Genomic DNA, 25,578 nt, shown 5'->3' on the forward strand with positions numbered 1-25,578 from the left:
AATGATGTCTCTGGACTTATAGGTAGCATTCTGTCTTTAGGATAGATTAAATCAGGAAAGACAAAAACAAGTATTTATTAAGTATCTATTATGGGTCAGGAAATACATTAAGCACTTTACAAATACTATCTCATTTGAACTTTACAACAACCCTAGGAGGTATGTACTATTTTTTTTTTAAGCAATCAGGGTTAAGTAACTTGCTCAAGGTTACACAGCCAGTTATTTCTGGGTTTGGGGCTGAGTGTCTGGGCCCGGGATTTGATTCCCCAGGTCCTCCCGACACTGGAGCCAGTGCTCTTACTCGCTGAGCCACCTGGCTGCCCCTGTAGGTACTATTTTTATCTCCATTTTAGAGACATGGGTTTGACTTGCCCAGGGTCACAGCTAGCAATGTCTGAGGCCATTTAGGTCTTCCTAATTCCAGGCCTAGCACTCTACCCACTGGACCACCTACCTGACCTTATGGCTTGTATTCTAGAGGTTCTAAGGTAGCTATAGGAGAAAAAAGCAGATTGCCACCAGGAGCTGTAGTACAAGGAAACCTTGTTGCTGCAATTCCCTCAGCTTGCTTGTTGAATTTTTGTTTCTAAGGCATACTTATTTACTGACTGCTGATGCTAATCTCTTATTACCATCTATCAAGGCCGACCTATTTATTTTCTCAGATTTTACCTGTCCAAGGCAACAAACATTTATTAAGAACCTACTATGTGTCAGGCATTGTGCTAAGCATACAAATGATACAAAGAAAAGCAACAGTCCCTGTTGTCAAGGAGTTCACAGTTTAATTGTAGCAGAGTTGGCTCTGCCCACCCAGGGATGGTTTCATGATGTGTTGTGGTGAAACTGTCTTAAAAAAATCAGTCAGACCACCTCTAATCCAAGTATAGGCATTTGCTGAGATTGACACCTCTCATAAAGCAGGCTAAATTCCAAGAGGAACCAGTAACTTCAGAGAAAGCAGGATGAATTTTTATAGGGTAAAGATACAATCACACAACAGAAATCACGAATATTAAAAAGGCAGGAAGGGTTTGTTATGGAATTAGGCAATAGGGGAGGGGTCCCAGCTATGGAAAAACTGTGCATACAATTACCCACAATGCATACAGAAAAACCCATTTGGGGGGTATGTATATATGATAATAATATTATAATAAGTCTCTTTACATCATAAGTTCACTCTAGGTCAGTTATTTACTATTAATGTGCAGGTGACTACTTAGGGAAAGTCCCTTCTATTGTCTTGGGGTCCACATCCTGCTTGTGCATCCTGGTGGTGCTGCTTTCTGATTGGTTGAGTATTGTGGTCCTGGGACTAGATGGATGTGGTTGTGGTTGAGTGCACGGACACACCTTCTGTTTCTGTGGGAAATATGAGGAATGAATCTGGGGGCAGTGGCTAGCTAGAGGCAGTGACTGGGATCCCATCACATGGACATGCCTGCAGTTCTGTGAGAAATATGAGTTCATGGACACACCCATTGTTCTAGGGAGCAGTGAGGTATATATGAAGAAGTTAGGATATTGAGTAGGGGGGCGAGGGGATGGGTGACTAGGGAGAGGCAGTGGACCTGCTGTTCAGTAGTGCCTATAAGAAAGTTAGAATACTGGGGCCGGGGGCAGCTTTATTAGGATTCCATCAAAACAATTTTGCACAAGTGAGATTATATACAGAATAAATCAGAGGTAATCTCAATAGGAAAGCACTAGCATTAAGCAAAATCAGGAAAGACTTTTGTAGAAGGCAGGATTGATTAGTAGAGTATGATTTTCCCTTAGGCCACAAAAGCTCCCAGGCATGTCCTTTTATATACCATACATATAATCCACCATGGAGATAGGATCATAAGCCCTAGAGCTGAAAAGTGCCTTAGAGATCAGTCACATCAATCAATATGCATTTATTAAATATCTATTATGCAAAAGGAACTGGGGATAAAACACAATAAATGGAAATCATTAGTCCAACTTTCTAATTGTAAAGCTGAGGAAACTGAGGTCTGATCTGCCCAGGTTCTCAGGAAGTAAGTATCAAAACTTGAATGAAAGGTCAGGTTCTCTGACTTCATACCCAGTGCTCATTCCATTACTCATAGAGAGAAGTGACTTTGTCCAAGGGCAAATGGATAATACATATAAGGGAAGCAATTTAGGCTTGAGTCTAGTCCTTTCCATCTAAAACCAGAATCCTTTTCATTACCCCATGTGATACCTACCTATAACTTTTAAATGTGTTCTATAGTATCAGACTTTTGCTATATATAGTTAACAAATTTTGGGTTTTTTAAAGATAAGTTTTAAAATATTTTAATGTTCAAGAAATTTGGACATGGGAATTCGGTGGAGAATTCTATTCTAAAGCAGTAACTATTTTTAAAGACTAACCAAAAAATTAAGCATTGAAGACAATAACAAGAAAATCCTTTCCTTTATTCCCTCCACTTCCCTTTCCTCCCCTCTCTTCCCCTCCCCTCTCCTCTCCCTCTTTCCTCTCCCTCCTTCCCCTTCTCTATCCTCATTTTCTTGGATGGGCAGGTAATACTACTCCCATTTAACTGGCTATAAAACAACAAACAAAACTCAGGACAGAGAAAGGTTATGTGATATCCCCCCAGGGTTACCCAGTGGCATAGCTAGGACCAGATTTGCCCTCTCTTTAGCTTCCCAACCCAATGCTCTCTTTACTGGGCTTCCTTGCCTCTGTAAAAAAGCAAGGGTTTTCCACCAATGTGCAGAGCACTTGTTTGTGAAGTATTTTTCTATTACAAGCCATTCAAGGTGGTTGAGTTTATTTCTTCCTTGCAAGAACAGTTGTTTACTTTTCCCTTGATCCTCTGTTCTCTATTCCCCCTTGAAAGTCACCTCTGTGGCTTGGTTTTGTTTACTTGGTTCTTTCACCTGCTGACTTAGTTGCCTCTACAACACCCTTCCTGTGAGTCAGCATCTGGGGGAGGAATGGTTCTGGAAGGTCAGATCCTGGAGTGTCTGGTGGATGAGGGCGGGCGGGCAAAAGAGATCAAGTGTTTTCAGCAAGATATTCTTTAAATGGGGCAGCCAGTTTGCACAGTGGGTGGAGCATTAGGCTTGGAATAAGACTCACCTTTCTCAGCTGAAATCCAACAGGACACTTATTAGCTGTGTGATCCTGGGTAAGTCACTTAGCCTTGTTTTTCTCAGTTTGCTCATCTATAAAAGGAGCTGGAGAAGGAAATAGCAGACCACTCCAGCATCTTTGCCAAGAAAATCCCAAATGGGGTCATGAAGAGTTGGATATGACTGAAATCATTGAACAACAAATTCTTGAAATACCAAACTACCCATAAGTGGCAAAGGTCATAAGTGATGGAAACCTGGTGTGGGGAGGGTGGTAAAGAAGTGAATCAGTGGCCTGGAATAGCATGCCATTTGATCCTGCAAAGCATTTGTTCTGTACCCCCTAGAGACAGATGCCCTTTAAGATAAACGTTCTATATCCTGCTTATCATTGGGAGAAACATCTGCTGCATAGGAGCCAGCCAAAGATAATATCATGGTTGGCACTAAAGCATACATTTTTTCCTTGGTGGAGCCAATTTGTATTTTGTGTTATTATCACTTGAAGCCAGAGAGAGAGAGGGAGAGAGAATGAGCACAGGAGTTTTGGCATTCATTCTAAGCTCCATTATTTCCTAGAATAAATGCATGAAAATCGAAGTCTAATTACATTGGAAATGTACAGTATCCACTGACGTCAACTTGAAGAGTTGCAGTAATCTGCGCTCCTTTCAAAGACTGCTGATTGATGTTGTATTTATGTAGACTCCACGATATGCTGTAGTGCTTTGCTAAGGATACAGAAGGCATAAGCCTTACCTTTATTATTATAATTATACTCATTTCTATAGTCTCTGGGGCACCCCTAAAGATGTGGACCCCTAGGGAAGATATCTCAAGTTCAAGGTACTCCATGGATCAACACCCACTCAAAACCATAGCTCATGAGCCCCCAGTATAATGTGCTTGTTTTTAACTGCCAGAGTACATATTAATTCAATATAAGACACTTAATCAATTGTTATTGCTAATAAAGTAAAACAATGGGGTACACAACACACACATAGGGAACACTTTTTACCAGGCTATCACACCATGAAGGGAGAAAGGTATACACACAGAGAAAACATGTATGACCAAGGAACATGCATGCAGAATACACAAAGAGAACACATGTGGGCAGAGAATATAAATGAAAAGATACATTCAGGTTCTCATATGCCCAATCCACATATGTATAGGGCACCAATAAAGGGGTATCATGTGGTCTGAGGACCCATGGAAGAAGGCACATTTAGAAAATTTAAAAATAAAAATGAATATAAGTTGATATCTTTTGTTTTTACATCATTTACATTTCTCAATGTGTTCCATATCTCTCCCCTTCCCAGAGATCCATGCTATATAAGAAAAAGGAGGAAAAGAAGGGAAGGGAAAGGGAGGGGTGGGGAAGGAGCATTTAGCAAAACTAAACAACATCAAAAAAAGTCGGACATTATCTGTAATGTTTCATGTTCGTAATTTTCTGCCTCTGCAAAGAACAGAGGGAGGTGACTGAGGAAGGTAGACTTGGGACACTTGTCCTTGGCAGCTCACACTTCCGATGCTCTTGCACTGCCAGTGTCCCAGGGATAGCATCCACATGTTATTCTCTGCTGTTTTCTACTGGATACCACATCTCTGCTCTCTGCTGGTGCATTGTTTCTGTTGGGCACATCATTTCTGCTGTGCTGGTTGTTGTGCTGTGTGCTGCTTTTCTTCTCTCTAGTGAGTAGTCATTGCTGGTCATTTCCACTGGTCATAGCGTCAGCAAGGTACTCTCTGCTACTTATCTGCAGGGCTTGAGGATATCTTGCCCCTTTAGGTCCAGGAGCTGATCTCTATAGTCATCTATTGCGATACCATATCTAGAATCCTTTCCTAGGAAAGGGCAGCCTGATACTCTTCTGCTACATAGTGGAGAGTTTGAATCACCACCATATGGAGGTATGCTGCCAACAGAAGCTAAGCAGCCCCAGGCAAATATTGTCTATCCTTAGATTGCATCTGGTTTTAATTCAGTCTATGGTCCTATAAACCTATTTAATTTAGGGGGCACAGTGGATAGAGCACTGGGCCTGGAGTCAAGAAGACCTGAGTTCAAATCCAGCCCCAGATATTTACTTGCTATGTGACCCTGGGCAAGTCATTTAATCTTGTTTACCTCAGTCATCATCTGAGCTGGAGAAGGAAATGACAAGCTACTTCAGTATCTCTCTGCTAAGAAAACCCCCAGTGGGGTTAAGAAGAGTCAGGCATCACTCAAAGACTCAACAACAGCTCCTTTTAACCCCTATTTAGATTCCTACTGGAGGGTCATGTGTCCCCTAAACCCATTTAAGAGGTTCTGCCAAAAAATCTAATAGGAAATGAAGAGAGGCTGAGACTCCTCTATGGTGCCTTGGGCACATTATTATTCAGTTTCTGATTTTAATCAAGAGGATGTTTTGTTTTGTCTTAACTTCAAAACTCTTCCTCCTTTGCCAGGAGCCTCCCTTGGTACAAAAAAAATCATCAAAATTTAATATTTGTTAAAAATCTAAATTGGCTATAAATATGAAAGGACTGAAAATTTTGGGTTCAGAATTCATGACAAAAAAATTATAAGAAACATATTATGTCAGGGTAGCTGCTTATGGGAAAGGAGCATTCCTGTGCAGTCTGTCTGAGAAAGGTAAGATGCTCCACCATTCCCCTCCTGCCTAGTTCTGACTTCATCATGCCTTGGCCCTTAGGCTTAAATATTCCAGTGACAGTTTCAGGACCTTCCCCATTGGCCACCCTGTCAGATCTTCTTGGTAGCTACCAGCCTCTCTGCCCTGCCCCCAATCCAGGAAGGGGCATTTTGAGACAGAAAAGAAAACCAAACTCACAGTAAGTAACAAATAGAAAGACATCCCCCACCACCACCCCTATCAAAAGTATGCTTTCAGAATCTTCACTTACACCAAGGCATAAATGATTAATAGGGACTTAAAACATCTTCAGTCCCCAAATCTGCATTTAAATAGACATCAAGCACATTATAAGAAGCTGTCATTTGGGAATTTTAAGCATCAGACAATGGGAAAGGATAATGTTGAAGGTCCCTAGAGAATTCATAGGTCACTTACCTTGAGCTTTCAAAATTCTAGGTTCAATATTCAGTTAGTTTTCCAGAAATTAGAAGTCATAATGTTGAGGAGCAAAGATTTTGCTGAATACATATTGATAGGATTGCAGCATTGGAGCTTGAAGAGAGTTTAGAAGTCATCTTGCCCAGCACCTTCATTTGACAAATGGGGAAACTGAGACCTAGTGAGGTGAAATGATTTACCCAAGGTCACCAAAAAAAAAAGTTGAAAGCAGCAGGACCAGGATTTGCACCCATGTCCTCTGATTCCACTTTCAGTATTTTATCCACTATACCCCACTCCTACCTTTAGAGGAGCAAAGGGCAGCTGGGAGAAAAAGCACCAAGGTGGTTTAGAGCAGAGGTGTCAACATGAGGCTCATGAACTACCAAGCTAACACTCCTAAGTGTAGCCTGAGTCAGATTAATGTTATTTGGAACTATTTAACAACATAGATGCAAATACAACAAAACACAGATATTATTAATGCGTGGTTTTCTAAGTCAATATGAGGCCAATGAGGATCCTTATGTATGGTTTAGCGGACAATATTTTTATTTGAGCTTGATACCACTGTTTTAGAGGCTCAGGAGAAACATTCTACTCATTCCCTGGATATTTCTCAGGTCACCTCCATGTCCACTGAGAAGTTGGGTGGGGTTATCAAACCATTCAGAATTCCTAAAATATGTACGTAAAGAAGAAGAGGGTCATATATTTGAGTATTACAGCACTATTAATCACATGCCATAGGGTAAGCTTTGTAAATCCTGCTACATATATATGTACATACATGTAATATATTTTATTCATTCATTTATATAGGTAGGTAGGTAGGTAGACAGATACTATAGATGATGATATGGAGAGGAGGGAACATTGAGTTTGGAGACAGAAGGTTTGGGCAATAATCTTGGCCCTATTACTTGCAACTTTTGGACTTTGGGTAAATTATTCACCGTTCAGACATCAGTTTCCCCATCTATAAGATAAGGAGGTTGTAGTAGGTCCCGTCTAAGTATAAATTGATAAGATTTTTATATAGTATGAAAGTACCTGTCTGTGGTTGGGTGAATGGATAGGTGGGATGAAAGTGTTTAGAAGGGGAAAAATGCTTTGGTAAATTTATTTTTACTCTCCACCTTAGTGGAAGATCAAACTAGGTCTTGAAGAGTCCCAAGAATAACATTTTGTACTGCATCAGGCTTGACTCCAGGTGACCTATGATTTAAATAATACCAAGAAGATATTTTCATTTTTTCTACTTATCTCTCAGGATAAATCTGGGACTTTTGTTGGAGCCAGAGCCTCAGGGCTAACTTGGAACAAACTTTAGCCACTGAATGAACCCTTGAACCTCCTTAGTATCATATGTGACCTTAGAGACTGGCCCAGAAAGATTTGCATGTCTTATTCCCCCAATTAGATTGTAAGATTCTGGGGATAAGAGCTTTGTCTTAATTCATCTTTTTATCCCTAAAATTTAGAACAAAGGTTATAGAACCATAGATTTTGATTTGGAAAAGACATTAGAAGCCAAATCTAGTCATTTCCCAAATGAAGAAGCTGATCTCTTGAGAATAGACATGACTTGCCTAAATGGAATGACTTGGTCACAAATAGGGACCAAGCTGGAATTCAAACCCAAGTTTCTACATCTCTTTCCTTTGCAATAGTATCTTGTACATATAACTGAATTCTGGTGTATATATAGATCCCATCAGCTTGCAAAACTGATATAACTTCCCAATTTGGAGAAGCAAGTCAGTCTCCCAGAGAATCATGATAATATATGGTAGGTGCCTTAGAGCATATGCATTGACATTCTATCAGATAGTGAATGGAGAGGCCCTATGGCAGACTGTAGAGGCATTCAAAAAGGCCTGGCAGCCTTGACCTTGCCCCTTTGGCCATTTTTATTTCATCTGTGCTGGAGTGGAACGACCCTTTCATTCACAGCATCTTGTAAAAGATGATGCTGTAATATTGTAAGATGATCAGCTGTGAATGACTTAGCTATTCTCAGAAATACAACAATCCAAGACAACTCCGAAGGACTTAAAATGAAAAATGCCATCCATCCCCAGAGAAAGAACTGAGGGTGCTGAATACAGATTGAAGCATACTTTTAACTTTGTCTTTATTTTTCTTCAGTTGTTTTTTTTTGGTCTATGTTTTCTTTCACAACATGACTATTATGGATATGTTTTGCATGAGTACACATGTGTAACTTGTGTCAAATTGCTTGCTTTTGGGGGGAGGGAGGAAGGGAGAGAATTTGTGATTGAAAGTTTTAAAAATGATTATTAAAAATTGTTTTTACCTGTAACTGGAGAAAAACGAAATACTAAATAAAAGCTAAAGAAAAAAACCAAAAAGACAAATGTTGTAAGGGAAAAGGCTTAGTGATTTTCAATCCTCTGAGGCCATGTGGCCTTGAAAAACAGGCCTTGGTCTTTGATCTCTGTATTTGCTCTTTTTCCTTTTAAGTAAAAGAGGTTGGTGCCCATGACCTTGTGAAGAAGAAAGAGTGGCCTTCAGGACCCAAGCCCAGTAGCAGCTGAGATAAGGGATTCATTTGGCAGTCAGGCAGCATCTGGACATGTACTTAGAGGCAATGACGCTATGTAAGTTATGAGCCTACTTCTCCTGGAGACCAAGGTGGTCTAGGGGAGAGAAGGCTCCCCTCACGGATGTTGGGGGGGAATGTTTGTACATTTATTCTTGTCATATTTTTGCAGGAAATATCCCTTTGTAAAAGTTAATTGGGATTAAGCAGTGAGAGGCAACTGAGGTTCTAGTCTAGTCTCTGTTACTCTGAACAGTGGTGGGGAAACTCCCCCCCCCCCCCCCCCTTTTCTGCCATGGGACTTGTAAACCGAGGCAAATATTCTCTCTAGGGAATTTAGAACTTAGAATTCCCTAAAGAATATAGAAAAAAGAATCTCTCTTTCCCCCAAAGGGGAAAGGTACCAGGAGAATGCAAAGGCCAGTTCTGGAGATTCAAATCTCCTTTCCCCTAAGAGAAAAAACGAGAGGAAGACAATGTCTGCAAAATTAAAGAAAGGTTTTTATTAAGCCGGGAAGTAAAACATGCACAAGAGGACCATCAGCTGACCTTCCCCCAAGTAATGGATGGGAATTATATATGTGTGTGTGTGTGTGTGTGTGTGTGTGTGTGTGTGTGTGTGTGTCCTTTTTAAACAAAGTCAGGGAAATGGTGAAAAAAGGTGGAAAGATGGGAAATCCTAGAAAGGAATGAGTCAGAATGCCCTGCCCCAAAGGGAGGGGGAGATGCAGGAGGAATTTTAGGTGTCTGAACTGTGGTCCTTTGATACACAAATCAGAATGCAATCTTGGTGATGAGGAGTCCACAGCTCAAGGCTTGAGCACAGACAATAAGATAAGAAGATGTAAAACAGGATGTGTCTAAGGGTCTCATAACCAAGAATTGGCGGAGTCTTTGGAAATAAGGATGTCTCTTGAAGGTCCATAAACCACCAAATGGCTCAGTCTGCTTCAAAGCAGCTGGGTATACTCTCCATAATCACAAAGGATTGTCGATATGTCGAGTCACTCTGTACGTTAGATAATACAACGAATCCTCATATAGCCCTTCTCTATTACCTGGATAATTGGGAAGCTCAAGCACAAATTCGCTTGTATAGGCTCAAGCTGATGATTATATATAGAGAAGAGAAATCTCAAGTCCTCAGAGTTCCTCTCTGAAACTCTGAGGGATCAAATGTTCTTGCTACACAGACACACACACACACACACACTATGTATGTATGTACCTATATATGTATGTGTGCATGTGTACATATTATATAATTATATATATTATGTATTATAATATATAAAATTATATAAAAATTCGATATAAATTTACATAATTTAGATTAGACACTTAAAATAACGTATGTTTTATATAATTTATATAACATATACAATTTTTAATACTAAACATTTTTTTGGCCTGACCCAGTGATTTCATCTGTGTAGGGAGCTTCCTAGTAAAGAAACTCCCTCCACCAGTGCAAATTGGAAACTCATGTGGACCTCATAATTTAAGAGTTGCACAGGGACACTGAAAGATTATGGAAGCTGTCTAGGTTTACACAGCCAGTAAGCATCAGAAATGGGACTTGAACTCAGGTGGCCCTGGGTCCTATCTGGCTTTCTCTCAATGACACCATTCTGTTTCTCACCTTGCATATAGTAGGTGCTTAATAAGTGGTTGTGGACTAAAATACAATAGAAATGGAATTCTCTGACCCAGAATCCCCATCCAGAGGCTGGACTAGGTAGAGCCTGACAGGATTTAGGAGGCGAGAGAAGATAAGGTAAGAGAAGCAAAGCAGTATCTGCCCATGTCCTTGTCTCTGTAACTTTTGGTACTTGGTTGGATGCTACAGAAATTTCTGCTTTCAAGAGATTTAAAATTTCACTAGGTTTCTAGTTGAAATATGATTTCCTTCCTATCATACTATTAAGAGACTTTGTCACCCACTTTCAAGGGCATCTCTTTAATAATACAAAGGTGGCTTTTGGTATCTTTTTTAAAAATAAAGAGTTAGAAGGGATTGGACAGCAGCAAATCATAATTCTTCCTGGAAAAGCACTCATTTTATATTTTTCTCTCAAATTGCTATCTCTTCTGATGTGTGTAAATATAGAAGCTGATTGGCAATCTTGTTGCATCTGAGATGACCTTCTTCCCAGTTTAGTAATAAGCCAAATGCATAAACATAATTTTCTTTCCTTTGCAATACTGATATTTATAAACAGATCATGATTTATTTCAGATGCATTCGATTTAGTGGATGGATAATTTAAACCTCCACACCAGACGATTCAAATGCTGGAGGATCCACCCAAATTTTAGTTTTACAGTGGTGATAGAAATACACACCGAATGGTCTATAAATATGGGAGCATGAGTGACTGCACATCATAAATATTTTATTCACAAGTTTATATTTCTCTCTTTATCATTCCGGCCTGTGATATGTAGCTGAAATATGCATTTGTGACAAACACTTCTAGTAGATGCATGATGAGCAGTGAAAATGTCTCCAAGACTTAGGGGCTTTTGTGTTTTGTTTTGTTTTTGATTTTGGAAGATGATGAGGCTACATCCTTTTTCTCTGAAAAGATTGTTCTGCTACTTTCCTAAAATAGTTCCTAACATATGCCTTGTGCTTAAAGGTCAAAATTAGGATAATGTTCCCCAGGAAAGAAAGCCATCTTTAATAAGTTAGATTAGTAATATGAAGAGAAATGACAACTTGCTTCTATTTTCTTACCAGGAGATAAAAAACAATATATTTAACAGAGTAACAGTGGTTCACATTTGCTGAGCACTATCCTTTCAATTAAATAAATAACAATAATGATTGTTACTAGATTAGACGCAGCATTTTTTTTCATTTTTCAAATGCTTTATTAACTTCTGGTTTACATGATTCATTTCCAACAGATTTTGAGTTACAAATTTTCTCCCCGTTTTTCCCCTACCCACCGCCCCAAAATAGCAGTCCTACAGGATATTCCCTCCTCCAATCTGCTCACTCCCATATCTTCTTCCATACCCCCTTCGACTTTTCCCATGGATCTCTATGCCCTAGTGCCTGTATATCTTATTTCCCAATTACATGTAAAATAGTATTAATAATAGTATATATATATATATATATTAAACATTTGATTTTAAAACTTTGAATTCCAGATTCATTCCCTTCCTCCCTTGTCACCCACCCTTACTGGGAAGATAAGCAGTTCAGTATAGGTTGTACATGTGTAGCTAACGCAAAACATTAACACAGAAGTATATTGTAAAAGACTGACTATATTTCCCTCCCTCCTATCCCACCCCCAACTTGTTCTAGTCTCTACTTTGATCCTGTACCTTTTCTTTCTTTTTTTTTTAAGCAATTGGGGTTAAGTAACTTGCTCAAGGTTAAATGGCCAGTTATTTTGTGTGGGTACTAAGTATCTGAGGCCAGAACTGATCCTGGGTCTCACAACTCTGGGATTAGCGCTCTTATTCACTGCAACACCTGGCCGCCCAAATCCTGTACCTTTTCAAAAGTGGTGCTTCCAACTTTCCTCCTCCCTAGTCTGCCCTCCCTTCCATCATCCCCCCTCTCATCCCCTTCCCCCTACTCTCCTGTAGGGTCACATACCCTATTTAGTGTGTATTTCATTCCCTCCCCAAGCCAAATTCAATGAGAATAAGGTTGACCCATTCCCTTTTGCCTTCCTATTCTTCCCCTCCATTGTAACCATTTTCCCTTGCCTCTTCTATATGAGATAGATTACCCCATTCTGTCTCTCCCCATCTCCTCTCATTATATTCCTCTCTCACCTCATAATTTCACCTTTTAAGTCCTCCCTTCCTATTAAATTGGTCCTGTGCCCTCTATGTATACCTGTAAACATATATACACACATTCACATATGTATTCGTACACCCATATGCCCTCCTATATAGACATATATGTATATGTATATATATATATACATACACACACATTTCTATTCCCTTCGACTATTTTCATACTGAGAAAAGTTTCATCAGTTACATTTATTGTTTTTCCATGTAGGAATGTTAATAGTTCAACTTTGATAAGTTCCTTATGATTTCTTTTCCCTGTTTACCTTCTCATGCTTCTCTTGCTTCTTGTATCTGCATGTCAAATTTTCTATTCAACTCTGGTTTTTCCATCAAAAATGCTTGAAAGTCCTCTATTCCACTGAATGACCATATTTTCCCCTGAAACATGATACTCAGTTTTGCTGGGTAGGTGATTCTTGGATTTAATCCCAGCTCCTTTGACCTCTGGAATATCACATTCTAAGCCCTTCGATCCCTCAGTGTAGAAGCTGCCAGATCCTGAGTTATCCTTATTGTGTTTCCACAATATTCAAATTGTTTCTTCCTGGCTGCTTGTAATATTCTCTCCTTGATCTGGGAATTGTGGAACCTGGTTATAATATTCCTAGGAGTTTTCATTTTGGGATCTTTTTCAGGAGAAGACCAATGGATTCTTTCAACCTCTGTTCTAAAACATCAGGGCAGTTTTCCTTGAGAAATTCTTGGAGGATGATTTCTAGGTTCTTTCTTTGATCATGGCTTTCAGGTAGTCCAATAATTTTTAAATTATCTCTCCTGGATCTATTTTCCAGGTCAGTGGTTTTTCCCACGAGATATTTCACATTGCCTTCTATTCTTTCATTTGTTTGGATCTGTTTAACAGCATCTTGATTTCTCATAAAGTCATCAGCTTCCATTTGATCCAATCTAATTCTGAAGGAATGATTTTCCTCCGTGAGCTTTTGAGATTCTTTGTCCATCTGGCAAATTAGGCTTTTTAAAGGCATTCTTCTCCTCATTGCCTTTTTCAGCCTCTTTTGCCATTTGAGTTAGTCTATTTTTTAAAGTATGATTTTCCTCAGTCAGGCTGTTGACTCTCATTTTGTAATTTTCTTGCATTGGTCTCATTCCCAATTTTTCCTCCACTTCTCTCATCTGCTTCTTAAGGTCCTCTATGGCCTGTAACCAGCTTGTATTTTCCTTTGAAGTTTTTGGGGCAGGAGTTCTGACTTCACTTCTTCTTCCTCCTGTTCTATACTTTGATCCTTTTTGTCCCCAAAATAGGAGTCTAATGTTGGGTTCTTTTGTTTGCTTTGTTTCCTTTGCCTGGGCATATTGCCACTCAATTACTTGACTTTTGGGGCTTTTTGCCACAGTAGGACTCTGCTACCAGACAGGGGAGCTTTCATCCTAAACGCTGGGGTTTTCTCAGCTGCCAGAGGTATTAGTTGGGTGCCCTCTTTGAAGCCTCCACACTCTCTGGCAAGCTGGACACACACCCCAGGACCTCCACCATAGACTGCAATCCAGATCCAAGCAGGTTAAAGCAAGAGCAATTACCCCTCAGACTGGTCACTTGGTCCCCCTACATTCTGCAGAATAGGAGCTGAAGCTACCAAGTTGCGGTGGCTGCACAGCCATGGCTCCTCAGCAGCTTCTTGACCTGGCTCCTCAGTGGCTTCTCACCCCAGGGGCAAAAGCCAAAGCACTCCCAACTACTGGGTCCCAAAGTCCACACTGCACTGACCTTTCACTTTGTCCTTAGCATCTATGTGTTGATAATTCTGACCACCACAGCTGCTGCTGATCTGGAGTCCCTCCAGCTGGGGACTGGTCAGGTCCGCCCTGGGGTTAAAACCTTAGCAGAGCTGGGCTCAGTTCCCAGAGTGCTGCTTTGGCTGATTCCTGCCAGCCTGCTGGGCTTTCCTCAGTGGGAGGTTAGCTTCTCTGTGTCATTTTGTGGGTTCTGTAGCTCCAAAGTTTGTTTAGGGTCCCTTTTTACATGGATTGGAGGTGGTAAGAGCCAAAGCCGCATGGAAGTCCTGTTTCTACTCTGCCATCTTGACTCTGCCCCCAGACACAGCATTTATTAAGTGATTACTATGTGCTGAGGATACAAGTATAAGGAATTAAGATAGTTAGACTAGATGACACAATGCTGGACCTGGAAGCAAGAAGAACTGAGTTCAAATCTAGCCTTGATTCTTATTAGCTGGATGACCCTTGGTAATTCTCTTAACCCCTATCTGCTTCAATTTCTGTCACTCTAAAATGGGGATAATAATGGTATCTATCTCATAGGGTTGTTGTGAGGCTCAAATGAGATAATATTTATAAGGTACCTAGCACTTAGTAGGTGTTTAATATATGCTTGGGGGAAAAATAGTCCCTGTTTTTCAGGAACTTACTTCTTAATATAGAAAGACAATATATAAAAGGGACTTAGATTTTACATAGATTCTGGCCTTTGAGATGAAAATAACCCACTGAAGTAGACACTGCAGATATTATCTCCATTTTACAAATGGACGCTTAAACACAGAGAGCTTAAGTTAACTTGTTTAGGATTCTAGGGCCTCTGGATGTCAGAGGTAAAACTGAACCAAATTTTAACTGGGTGCCCCAAGTCTAGCACTGGCTCTACTGCCACAGTGGCCTCTCATTTCATACATAGAATAAAGAAAGTCAATCAGTACCAATAGAATTCTGCTCCTTTCTTATCAGAGCAAGGAAAGCAATACGTGTTAACCGTAATTTCAGGTTCTTTGGCCTTGCATTGTAGAAAGAAATATTTGGATATTTTCAACAAAAATCTTTCAAAAGGCATAGAGTTGATTGGATAGCAGGGCCAAAAAATGCCAAAAACCTAACAATTCCAACAACCTATTTTATTAGAAAGAAAGAATCTGAGACTGACACTTAAAGCCAGGAGTTGAAGGAAATTATGATTCAGCAGACAGAGGCTGTGTTTAGTTGCCCCAGAAAACAGACCACATTAAGATAAGCCACACTCTTATTTTCCATATAGATGAGGCAGCATATGTTGATTATGCCTCTGGCCACACTGAGGCAGACAAGAATGATAGGTCTTTTTTTTCTACAGTGTTCCATTTACCAGCTGGGTAGAGATGCTGACTCAAATTAGTATAGTTGACTCTCATTTATTCCTTGGCAGACTATTCAATTTAATAAACAATTATTGAGCGCCATCTATGTTCAGATACTTTGTTAGAAAGATTTGTGTACCCTACACAGGTAATATTGCTTTCACAATTCTTGTTGAATCATTGATCTGTTCCACTTAAGTAATTTTTTTAGTCTTATGCCATGTATGCAACTTATAAACCTTTAGAACTTTGAAAGTAAAGCCTTTTAAATCAAACATCAACTATATCCCTAATCCTAAATCAGAATGACAAGTTTGGAAAGGCAGAGGTCATCTCCGTGAAGATGGATGCTTCGAGTCAATTTGAAACTGTCAACAAATGGGGGATAGGGTGATGGCACATGGCTGTTTAACCAGTATCTTAAGTTTTACCAAAATCCTTTGTATATATTATTGGTTTTGGACTTTGCAACAACTTGGTAAGTTAGATTACAAGTATAATTATAAATCCCCTTTCACAGATGAGGAGAGTGAAGCTTAAGAGGTTAAGTGATTTGCCCAGGAGCACATAGCTGGTCAGGGTCAGAATTCAGGACTGGAACTCTAATTTCCAGTCAAACCCTTTATCCACTGTGGCTTGATGCCCTTTCTAGGTGAAGCAAAGTGGGTACAGAGGGAATAGAGAGATGCTAAAGAAAGGCCAAAGAGGGGATTCAAAGTGAGGGATTCAAGGCAGATCAGGAAGATTCCAGAAACAGTAGTGACAGGGTCCAGAAAAAGAGAGAGGGAAGGAGAGAAAGAGAGAGGAGAGGATTGGGAAGGAGGAGGAGAGGGGCAGAGATACAGAGAGAGTTGGAGATGGACAAAGAGAAGCTAAAATGGGAAACAATGAGGGAAGTGATAACTCTTCAGTTCATTACGACTCAAGTATTTCTAGAGGGTTTTTTCACTGAATTTCAAGTGTTATGGATTCTGTTTGCAAATAACCATGCAAATTGCATCAAGTTCCACAAATTGGAGTCTCCTAAATGAGATTCATAACCACTTTAAAAACTTTAGTCTAATTATCTACATGGGAATAATCAAGTGGGTAAGAATGCTTATTATACATATTATGATTAACATTTGAAAGAATAACCTATATCCTAGTATATATAGATCTAGGTAGTGCACTGGAAAGAGTGCCAGGTAGAAGACATGAGTTCAAATCTGGCCTCAGATGCTAGCTGAGTGACCATGAGCTAGTCACTTACCTTCTGTCTCCATTTTCTCAACTGCAATAATGGGAATAGCACTGACCTCCTAGAGTTGGTATGAGGATCAAATGAGATAATATTTGCAAACGCTTATCATGGTATCTGGCACATAGTAGGTACTACCTAAATATTAGCTATTGTTGTTGCTATTATATCTTGAATAGTCACTGTGAATGGATGATATGGGTCTAGAGTTGACCAGGATGGAAGTAGATCCAGTTTCTTGGTTTCTCTTTGGAACAACAACCTTGAGGGTCTTCCCCTCCCAGCTTGATTTTTTTTTTAATTAAAAAGGAGCCATTCCTTGACTCACTTCTTAAAGAGGCCTATTCACGAATGGGCATTAGCTCACTCTAAGTGAACAGGTGAAAAAGCCTTAGCCTAAAGGTCAGGGTCTTCCATTGCATCCTAGCTCATCTCCAGTCATCCTGATGAGTATTTGGCCACTGGATTCAGATGTTTCTAGAAGAGAAAGTGAGGCTGGTGACCTTGCACAGCCCTCCCTCACTCAAATCAAAGTCAACTGCCAGTCATGTCATCATTTCCCTGATGCCGTGGTCCTCTTGGAAAACAAAGGACAAACACAACAATCACTGGGAAATTGTAAAGTTCTTTTAATGACCCTCAGCTTCTCCCTGAAATAAAAGCCCATTTTTTTTTTAAACACCAATGTCCTGCCTGTGATGCTGCTGGACTGTTAGTTCTGCAACACTCCAGTTTTCAAAGAATTTAAATTAAGGCTTATGCAAAAGGCAATGCTGAGGCACAGGGTGGGTGGGAGCTTGTTTGTAATACATTACAAGAGAGTAATTACATGAGAAAAACAGCATAAAGGCTGGCTATCACAAAAAATGTGTAGGATTGAAAAAGAAAATGGGTTAGTTATATAGCAAGAGAAGGGGGAAAAAGGGGGCAGCCCACATGCCATACTGGCATCTTCAAGATGTCAGGAGACCTTGCCTTCATCATGTTGGGTGACTGACCCCACCCTATGGCAAACTTCCAGGACTTCAACAAAAGTCCCACAGGATAGGCAGGAGGGCAGATTGTGGTCTGCATCATTAGAAGGAGTACAGACAGCACAGTGCAGAGTACAGAGATCACAGATCTGTTGGAGTCTTGGAGTTTCATACTCTCAGAACATAAGGCATATTCACACTCAAAGTTAAGTACAAAATCAAACTCCAGGGCCAAGGAACACTTGTACTGCTGTACCTACTTTATTCATATGGATAATGAGGAACTATTCACATTTGAAAAAGGAAAGAAAAGTAACTAGAGTATGGGCAAAAAAAATCAGCAAATGAGAAGCAACAAAAAGCTAAAATATGTGGGGAATGAGAGGAATAATCTATAAATTGATTAGAAATATGTTTAATAAAAATATAATATCTGTAATTTAATCAACCCCATCATGAGAACCTCCTCCAAGAAGGCTAAAATGGCATGTTAAATTTAGATTACAGAAAAGAGCCCCAAATAAAAGAAAAAGCTTTTGCTTCCTTTTAAAATAGAGATATTGTTGCAATCTCCACTAGAGGGGTTGGAAACACCTTCTTTCCATGTAGTCTAGCTGAGAGCTATAAGAGAGAAATAAAATGCAGTTGAGAAACATAACACTTGAAGTGACTGCAAGAGGTCATTTGGAAGAGAAATGATTTAGAAATGTTCATCAGAAGTGACATTGTGCCCAAGGGCAAAGGTGTATTGGGTGATTTTCAAGGGTGAGCTATGCCATAGGGGAACAATAAAATGAGTTTATTGAGAAATACAAAAATATACTTCTAACCTGATTAAATAGGGGGAAAAAATCCTATAAAACTGACCCAGAATCTGGCACCTCTCTCCTTCATCAAGACTATTAATTAAAGCTGTTTCTAGAATGATTATACGATTTTAGATTAATTCAATGAAGTCTTTAGAAATGAGAGAATGATGTAGGCTTTCAGAAACCTCAGCAAGATCACAGCTGGCAGTAAAAAAAAGAAGCAAAATGATCTACAATATTTTCAGCAACAAGCTTGAAATGACTGGCTCAGGCTAGATTTAAATGTACATGAATTTTTCAGTCAAGAGTATAGTATCCCACCTGACTAATGATGCATATGTTACACAAAATCTACAAATCCTTAATTAGAAACTAGAGTGGACCACTTATTAATTTCTAGAATGAACTATTTCATCAGACTCACTGGTCAGCTAAGATATTACTTTAAAAAAATCTGTTCTTTAATAGAGTGTGTCACCCTTAACCTCAATTAGCGTTTTAAAAGTGTTTGAATAGGACTTTGTAATTATTGCACAGCTTAATACTGCCATGTTTCTTAAAATAAATCCCACCAATATTTAGAAATGGTGCATGGAGGGTGTAGAGAGAGAGATGAAAAATGCAGCCTTGTAAAGGAAAAGAAGTTTTCATTTTCTAATTCATAATTACATTGTTTTTAAACAAGGTTTATTGAAGATATGATTCTGCAGAGTAAATAGACTCTTACTCTTAATTCTCTTTAGTGCTTAACTCCTTTAGTGTTATCTATATTAAATTTAATATAATGAAAATATGTTTTGTATGACTTTACATGTATAATCCATATCATAGTGTTTGTCTTCTGAAAGGGGAAGGAAAGGATAGGAAAGAGGGAAAGAATTTAGAATTAAAAAATTTTAAAAAAAATCATTGTTAAATATTTTTACATGTAATTGGGATATATTTAACAAAATAAACATAAATATATTAAAATAAATTTAATATGAAAGGAATTTTTTCTTTGGCTGTTTACATTTTGAATTAATGTCTCAAATGTCCAGTAAATGGTCAATTTCAATTCCTCTGTCATTTTGGTTTCCCAGTTTCCATTTCATTATATCAGTGTGACACCCCAGGCAGTAATTATAAAGGATTATTATATTTTTTTCAGGGGTTGATGTCCCTTTGTCTTCATTGCCCTACATTATAATACCCTCCTGTCTTGCTGTATTGATTCCTTAAAAAAAAAAACCTCTAATGATGTTATGGCCTAGTTTGTGCTGAAATCATAACTTTGATAAGTTTTACAGTTCAGTCTAGACATGAGATTAAGTAGTACTAAGCCACTAAAATTATTAATCATCTTTCTAATGCAATTAAGTGATATGTTGGATATAGAAATAAACTTGTCGAGTTATCAGGTTTCTATAGCTTGGAAACAATAAACATTTTATTGCAACCAAAGTTTAATGAGATATTTTTTCAAGACTTTTATCCACTAGTCCTCTAAAACAAAATATATATAGAAGGAATTAGATTGGTCTTCCAGACAGCCCTGGCTTGTACCTAAGTCTAATATTAGCATGTCCATTGGTTCATTACTGAATATATTTTAAGTTTTATTAAGACATGCACTAGGTTTATTATTAACATGAAGAGGGTGTAACACTTATTTTAATTTTTAATAAAAATAGGGGTCAGCTTACCCTTTTGGTGTATTTCTTTTATTAAGGATGACCAATTGATATTATCTATAATTAATGCTGTGTCTTTGTAACTGGTGTTAGTACTTAAGGCTCAGGTATAGATATTGGTTTTGAATGAATAAAAAATAATTTTTATTAAGCACCTACTATGTGCCAGATTCTGTCGTATAGATGCCAGAGATACAAATGCAAAAGTGAGACTCTACTCTTAACTCTAAAATAATTTACATTCTAATATGGAGAATGGTAGTCAGGCAGTGTTGGCCAGAGAGTGGAGTTTGTCTATGGGAAATCATGAAGATTTCAAGTGGAACCATATGGCAACTGGTTGTCACATTTTTTTTTTATTAGCAATGATACAGCTGACTTGAAGTTATTTGGTTATTACTTTCATATTACTATGGGATATAAGACATGGAACACTTAAACATATTTCTGGAAATTCAGAACTATTCTCTTTTCCCTCCTGTAATGGGAATGGGAATTTGAAGATCTTCCCTGCCCCTTAATAGGCCTAGGGGAAATTTGAAGACCTCCCCTGCTTTGAAAGTAAACTCTGCTCCCTAATAGGCTGAATGTAATCACATGGAGCCTGTGGTGGGAGGAGTTTGCTGAAGGGTAGAGCAGAGTCATAGGAAGCTGGGAGTCAGAGCTAGAGAGACAGGGGGAGAGAGAGAAGCACAGTCAAGGAGACAGAGAAGTTCTTGAGTAAATAATTGATCTTATATTGGTTTGTGGGAAGGCTAAAGGATGCTGTGGCTCTCTGTGTTGTTATATTTTACTAGCTTCTTTACTACTATGATGGAGTTGGCTTACTGGTTTTAGGATTTGGTTCTCTGGTTTCTAAATAAATGCTTTGGCTCTGTCCTCTATATGGAGAATCTGTTATATTTTGCAATCGAGCACTATATGGAACTATTTGTAGACATGGTCAGTGCTGCAAATATTGCACTGGCACTATATCACCTTACAAGCAAAACAAAATAAATCCCTATGTTAGTCTTATTCAAAACAACAACAACAATAAAAAACAAAAACCAAATATCTCAATCTCTGTTCTGAGTCCATGACCTCTCTATCTGGAGGTAGGTAGCATGTAAAATCATGAATCAATTTCTCTCTCTTCCCCTCCTTCTGAAATTTCACAAAATATCTGGGGGTTTACAGGCTAGATTTCTTTCTTAAGGTCCATGCCTTAAACCCAATTCACTCTGGCTTTCACTGATCGGCCAACAATAGGTCCCAGGCCAAATCCCACTTGGTCATTGTTTGGGTCCTGATTGACTCAGAGTGAATGTAAATTTTTCTGAACTAGGTTAAAGAGGTCAGTCTTAGCCTCATTTTTTTTTTTACCTCACCTTAATCACTGAATGGATGTTGCCTTAGTCAAACTGAGATCTGCTGAAGACCTTAGCTTAGCCAAGGTTTTCCACTGTACCTGGGGCCATCACCAGTTGTCCTGATGTGTATCTTGCCACTGGCCCCATATGGCTCCAGAGGATAAAGTGAGGCTGGTGAGTCTTCCCTCAGTTAAATCCAATTCACTTGTCATGATTTTACCTCCATTATGTTCATGGTCCTCTTCTAGAAGGAAAGACAAACAACAACCAGCTCCCTTAAAATCCTGGACCTTGAGAAGAGGAAGAGTAGGGGAACTGGCCTAGTCTTTCAGATACTTTATTCAAGAATGTAGATAAGAATGAATTAATAGGGGGGCACAGTGAGTAAAGTGCCAGCCCCGGAGTCAGGAGGACCCAAGTTCAGTTCTGGCCTCAGACACAACACCCCTACAAAAAAACTAGCCATGTAATCTTGGGTAAGTTATTTAACCCCTATTGCCCTCCAAAAGGCAAAAAAAAATGAATGAATTAATAAACCAACACATAAGTCATAAGTGTTTACACATGCCCAAATTGGAGCTAAGCACTGTGACATGTAAAAAAACAGACAATATCACCTTCTGTGAGCTCTTTACAAGATAAAAGCACCTTGAAAAGAGACAGAATACCAAAAGTCATTGTTGATTACGGATTTCCAAATGCCTGAGTGTGTGCTGGGGAGCTCTATTTGGGCTTAGTAAAGTTGTTTTGCAAAGGTAAACAGTGCCTTTTGAATCCAGGTGCCTCTCTCTTGGGTGTTAGAATGCTGTGTTGCATTACAAGATTACAGAAATGCCATGATATTCTTTGGACTATTCTAAAATGCCACACCATACAATTTTTAAATCATGGAAACTGGCAAATTATACTAGTTCAAATCGAATATTGTATAACTAAAGCACTTAAGACACTCTGAAGCCTACAGGGATTTTTCATGCCTCTACAGGGAAAATATAGGAAAATTGAAGGCATGTAATAGCATAAGAGATTTTAAGTTGCTTATCACAGAGATCTCCAGGGTTTTAAACACAGTTTTAGAGAAGGAATTTTCTAATCAGAGGGGGAATTAAAAAACCAACAGAGACAATTTTCCTTTACTAAAGTTAACCACTTTTTTTTCTTTTTCAGAGTAAGTTCTGCATTCTAGCTATAAATTTCTTTTATTTTCTTTCCTCCTACCTTGGATTCCTTTATCAAGTTTTGGCTGTTCTGACTCTCTAGCTTTTTCAACTTTTACCTTCCTGGCCACAGTAGTACTTCCTACCTGCATACCCCTCCCCCAGGAATATGGGTTTCTAATTCTGAATCTTTTTCAATTGTGACCTAAAGTAGTAACAACAGCAGCAACAAACTACATGTAATTGTTTAATCTACATGATTGCAAGCATCCATTTCAGAATTCCGACTAATCAAGTCTTTCTGAGATGAAGGGGAATTGTACCTCACCACCCCAGCATTTTCTCCTCAATAGACATTCCACATACAAATTTTTGTCTCATTTCCTATCTTCCCTCTCCACAGTAAATACCCAGTCCAGTGGTACATAGTATGATGACTTTTTTTTTTTGCTTTTTGGAGGGCAATTGGTGTTAAGTGACTTGCTAAATTGTAAAATGGCTAGTTTTTGTAATAAGTGTCTGAGGCTGAATTTGAACTCAGGTCCTCCTGACTCCAGGGCTGGTGCTCTATTCACTGTATCACCTAGCCACCCCTAGTATGATGACTCTTACAAAAAAAGGTGCAGACAAAATAGCCCCTGGACAGAGCAATGAGAGAATACCACACCTTGCTGGAAAACATGGAAATTCCTTTCTACCTAGCTCCTGAGTAGAGCCCCTATTTCCTTGGTCTTCCAAAATTCATGGGGTAGTGGCATCATTTCAGACCTTTCTAAATCACCTACATTTGACTTGAACCTATCTTCATTTGTAGACAGCTGTGTCTGTATCCTCTCCAGGTGCCTAAGCCAAAACAGTATCACCCTCCTGGAGTGGGGTGTACAGGCCCCCGAAGCTTGAACCAACCCCAAGCAACTTCACACCAACATTATCTTGACTACCGCCCACCTATGCTATAGTGCTTCCTCTGCTTTTGGTCTTGTCCTTGAATGAACTGTTTTGTGTCTGATGATCCATATTCCTTTAATTCCTCAACACAATCAGCAGGGAAAAAATTTACCACTGATGAGGACTGTAATTGTAGCAAAACCCTTAAGGAATCAGAGAATAACTACAGATACCTATTCAGATGGAAATAAGGTCTTTCTGAGACAATGAGTCTTTTCATGTAGCATTTGGTGACACAAGGATGTCAACATTGGTATACAGGGCATCTAGGTCAAAACCAGGAGAGATTCTGGATCATCATATCCAGGAAGCTTATGAGGGCCAAACATGAAGTGGTTCCTCTTGATTCAAGGCATCATTCAAGTTATCTAACATCAAACATTCTCCTGTTATAGTCTATTATTCTATCAACTATTTATTCATGACTAATTATGTCTTTTTTTTTTTTGCTTTTTTTGGGGGGAGGGCAGTTGAGGTTAAGTGACTTGCCCAAAGTCACACAGCTAGTAAGTGAACTAATTATTTCTTTACAAAGCTCAGTTACATACTAGACAATGAAACTGAAATACTGCAGAAGCTGATTTAAATATTGCAACACTCATTCAGCATACCAAGTTCAAGAACAAGGTACTAAGTTACATCCTGGGAATTTGAAAACTAAAACAAAACACCTGCTTCCCTCAAGGAACTTACATTCTATGGGGTGGAGAAACTACATCTTACCCTTTTCTGTTTCCTGTTTTCTCCTCCTTTCTCCACCTTGGGAACTGAGAATTAATTCTGGTCATTATCATTTACAGAAGCTTAGGAGAATAAGTGACTCCTAGAACGTACCTTAGACTCTCTCTTGAAGAAAAACAGGCAGGGGAAGGTCCTAGGCATGCCAAGAAGCTGACATGTGAGATCATCTCTGAAAACTTTGCTTAAACTTTGGAATGGACATTCCAAGTTTCTATTATTATAAAGTTAGATTGTGTAACCCCTCCTGCCTCACACAGTGGATCCCCCTGACAAGACAGCTTCAAAGAATTCTGTGGCTCAAGATTCACTGAAAAATGATGCCTCATAAACTTTCACCAATGTGCTTACTTTTTCTAATAGAATGAACAAACATTTAGTAAGCACCTACTATGTGCCAAGCACTGTGCTAAATTAAACACTGGCAATACAAAGAAAGGCAAAAACAATCCTTGCTCTTAAGGCGTTCAGCGTCTAGTGGGGAGACAAGATGCCAATAATTGTGTACAAACAAGATAACACTGGTATAAGAGGGAAATAATGAACAGAGAGAAGGAACTAAAATTAAATAGAATTTGGAAAGGTTTCCTGTAGAAGGTCTACACAAGCCAGAAGGCAGCAATGAGGAGGGAGAGAAATCTAGACATGGGGGACAGGCAGTGAAAATGCATGGGGAAATGGCTGTTCTCATAAAAGAAACCTCAACAATTAATTTCTCAAATGGATTTGTCTAAGAAAATCTCTAAAACAAAGTTTAGGTTTGGTTTAGGTGTATTCTTCTTTAGGGTTTCCCCCAATATGGATCTCTTCCTAAATTGTATATGAGGGTATGGGGTATGAGATAGCATAATATGCTATATTTAAAGCAGTTTAGTGTAACAGATAGAGTATTTCTTTGACGTGAGAAAGACTTTTTAAAAATAATCCTGACTCAGTTATTTACTATATGTTTAACCCTAGGCAAAGGAAGGAAGGAAGGAAGGAAGGAAGGAAGGAAGGAAGGAAGGAAG

The sequence above is a fragment of the Petaurus breviceps genome, unplaced genomic scaffold, assembly GCF_028583685.1.
Source record: "Petaurus breviceps papuanus isolate PSGF00001 unplaced genomic scaffold, PetGlider_PUasm1.0 90763, whole genome shotgun sequence".
In the NCBI taxonomy this organism is placed as follows: Eukaryota; Metazoa; Chordata; class Mammalia; order Diprotodontia; family Petauridae; genus Petaurus; species Petaurus breviceps.